The sequence below is a fragment of the Galendromus occidentalis genome, unplaced genomic scaffold (assembly GCF_000255335.2).
Source record: "Galendromus occidentalis unplaced genomic scaffold, Mocc_1.1 scf7180000076363, whole genome shotgun sequence".
Lineage (NCBI taxonomy): Eukaryota > Metazoa > Arthropoda > Arachnida > Mesostigmata > Phytoseiidae > Galendromus > Galendromus occidentalis.
In genome coordinates, this window is record NW_003804352.1 from 409 (window position 1) to 4,161 (window position 3,753).

The 3,753-nt window shown below is 52.9% G+C and overlaps 1 pseudogene; it reads right to left on the bottom strand.

Annotated features, from left to right (window-relative positions):
* Positions 1–442: 442 nt before the first annotated feature.
* On the bottom strand, positions 443–3,163 carry LOC100902252 (uncharacterized protein K02A2.6-like; annotated as a pseudogene).
* Between the last annotated feature and the right edge of the window lie 590 nt (positions 3,164–3,753).

Genomic DNA, 3,753 nt, shown 5'->3' on the forward strand with positions numbered 1-3,753 from the left:
CCTCGGTCCTTCGTCTTCCATCGCCAACATCTACGACCCGCTACTTCACGCCTCGCCCGTTTCTCGCCAACATCCGGACCCGCTACTCCAAGCCTCGCCCGTTTCTCTTCCAGACTATCACCCGGACCCGCTACTTCAAGCTTCGGTCCGGGCTTTTCTTCTGGGGTGTTGCGGGTCTTTAGCTGATGAGCGTGACGAGTATGAACTGTGCCGTCCACGGGCACATTGTACATGGAGCTTCCCCGAGCTCCGACAACGACGCCCGGCGCCCATTGGCGTCGATTGCGCTGATACACAGTTCCAAAGACCTTGTCGTCTGTCTTATACTGTCGCGGTTCGGTACCATGATGTTTGTCGTGGTCGGCCTTCATTCTCGCATGATAGTGAGTCGATTCCGGAATCTCCAGCTTCTTCTCCGGTTTCTGATCGGGCATAAGCAATTTCAAGGGTGTCCTGGGCCTGCGTCCGAGAAGAACTTCCACCGGGGACTTCCTCCCGGACACGCCGCACTGGGCGTATTGCGATGAGTCGACAGGAACTTCTGAAGTTTTCGAGCGACTGTTCCCTCCCCTTGAAACTTTTTCAAGGAGCGTTTGAGAGTGTTGACAAACCGTTCCGCTTGTCCATTCGAGGAAGGATGGTAAGGGGGGCTGAAAATCTGCCGGATTCCTCGCTCTTGACAGAAGTTATGCACCTTCGTTGATTCAAACTGTGTGCCGTTATCTGCGTGACCAGCACTTCCGGATTTCCGAACCTCGCGAATATCTCGTCGAACGCGGTCAGGATTGCGTCGGATGTGATCTATTTGAGCATTTTTGCCTCCGGCCACTTGGAACACGAATCGACGACGACCAGAAAGTAGTTTTCTCCTACCGGACCGGCGATGTCTGCGTGGATCCTGGACCATCCGCCGCTAGGTTTCCAGATAGCCAGAGGGACCTTCAGGGGGAGCTTGCCCGCCGACTGGCAATCTTCGCATCTCCTGACCGTACTTTCGATGTCAGTATCAATGCCTGGCCGATACACATAAGTTCGCGCGAGCGCTTTCATCTTCGAAATGCCAGGATGACCTTCATGGAGCACGAACAGAACCTTTTTCTGCAAGGCGCTCGGGACTACCATCAGACACTCGTTTACTATCGATAGGCTGTCCCGTCGAGCGTACAGCGGGAACAGCGAGTCTTCCCTGTCGACTTTCGGCCACGAGCTCTGTTTAACGCATATCATGGCTCTTGAGAGAATTTCGTCTTGCGCGGACTCTTCTCGAATCGTCTCTGCGGTCACGAGGAGTTGTGCCATTGTAGTCGAGAGGTCGCTCTGGACGGAGGCCTCGATCGACGCGATCACCGAGTCCACTAGCGGTTCTTCCTGCGCTCTTTCCGCTATGAGTCGAGATGACGCGTCCGCCTCTCCGAAGTCTTTGGTATTCTTGTAACGGATTTCGAAGTCGTACGCAAGAAGAATGACCGCCCACCGTCGCGGGCGATTCGCTGTGTAGGCCGGTTCGCCTTTGGCTGATCCGAGCGGTGCCAATAGAGGTTCATGATCAGGGTTCAGAATGAAGCGTCGCCCGAACACGAATTTGTGGAATTTCCGGACTGCGTAAACTAGAGCGAGAGCTTCCTTCTCAATTTGACTGTACCGCTGCTCCGTTTGTGTGAGCGCTCGAGCGACATGGGGAACGGCCTTCTTTGCCCCGTTTTCACACTCGTGCATCAGAACTCCTCCTATTCCTTTTTGCGACGCATCCGCCGAGACAATCATCGGTAGACTCGGGTTGAAGTGCATCAAGGATAGCTCTGATGTCAGGATGCCTTTGGCTCTCAGGAATGTTTTCTCACACTCAGGCGTCCAGGTGAATTTCACATCCTTTTTCAGCACATCGACTAAAGGGAACTTGAATTCTTTCATCTTCTGTATGAAAGCTGCGTAGAAAGTCAGCATTCCAAGGAATGACCGAAGCTCCGCCAAATCTTTTGGTGCTGGCATTCCTACGATGGGGCGGATTTTGGCTGGGTCCGGTCTCCTCCCATCCTCGCTGATAATGAAACCCAGATATTTGATCTGTGTTCGAGGAAAGCTACATTTTCCGAGGCGGACCCGGAAACCGAATTGCTGAAGTCTCCCCATCACTGCCATCACTCTACGATACGACGATGTCGTCAAGATAAGCCATGACTCCATCAAGACCAGCGATGAGTTCGTCCATGATCCTTTGGAAAATGCTCGTTGCACTTTTGATTCCGAAGGGTAAGCGTTTGACATTGAAGAGACCTTTCGGCGTATAGATCGTGAGGATCTGTTGCGATTCTCCATCAAGAGGGACTTGTAGATAGGCCTCTGCCAGGTCTATATGGGAGAATAGTTCCCCTCCATTGAGTGCGCTGAAGATATCCTCAGCCGTCGGCAGAGGATAGCGGTCGTCCTTAATGGCGTTGTTCAGACCGATGGAGTAATCACCACATAAGCGAATCGTGCCGTTCGGTTTCTTCACGACCACAATTGGAGCGGCGAAATTGTAATGATGTGTGTGCTCGATGACACCCGCTTTTTCTAGACGCTCCAGTTCTGTGACGACCGCCGGAAGAGCTGCGTTGGCGACCGGCCTAGCCTTTCTGAAGACGCTCTCGCAATTCGGTTTGAGTTGGACCGAGGCTTGGAACTTGGTGCATTTCCCAAGCCCCTCAGCGAATACGTCGGGAAACTTCCGTTTGAGTTCCGAGGCAAAGTCTTCCTGCTCCTGAGTATTTTTCCTAGCTTGAGCAATCTTCTGCGTGATCCTCGGCGAGTCTTCCCGCAAGCTCTTGTATGAGCTTTGATCATGCCTGATCCAGTCGAGTCCTAAGAGACTGCATGTTTGAGAAACATAGCACCTTCCACAGAAACGGGCGCCATTCAGCTCAACTTCACAGTCGAAGCTCCCTGAGACACACGCAGGGGTGACCCGTCGGGCTGCGTGAGGTCTATGTCTTTTTCTCGTCAGTTTCGGCGCCCCAAGAGATTTCCAAGTTTTTTCGGATATCAACGTCACATCCGCGCCGGTGTCGAGAACCAGCAAGATCAGAGAGCCATTGACCTTCACGGACCTAGTGATTCTGTTGCTCTCGAGCGTTGAGATTCGCAGGTGATGCACATCTGCCTTCGGTTTAGCATTCCGGTACATGGATGCTTCATGACCGACTTTAAAGCAGATATTACATTTTGTTTTCGCGAACGGACAGTCACGTCTCCAATGTTTTCCACCACATCGAGAACATCGACGGGTGAAAGGCGTTAGCGGCAGTGCCGCGCGCTTTCCGGTCACCCTCACAGTGGGACAAGACGATATGCTTTCGAATCTTCTCCAACCACGCTTCCTCTGGGTACTTATTCTTCAGGAGGTTATTCGAAGGCTATTCAGGAGGTTACGAGTCCGCGAGAGCCGCCTTGTACCGCGCTCGCGCGAAACTCGTACCGATCTTGCCGCAGACCAGAGAGGAGATAGTAATCGAGGGAGCGTACTCGGAGACAAATCGTGGTTGAGATTTTGTCCTAATCGATGACGGTTCTGATGACAAGATCATCGGGTTCGGTACGCCGACGATGTTGAGCCTCCTCTGCGAGCCAGGGACCGTGTTCATGGACGGTACCTTCAAGGTAGTCCGACAGTTGTTCGCGCAACTGCATTCATCACGCTGCTTCCATGAAGGGCAGATGTTCCCGATGGTGTTTTCCTCCTCCCGATAAATCGAAAGACACCTTCTGCAGGATGCT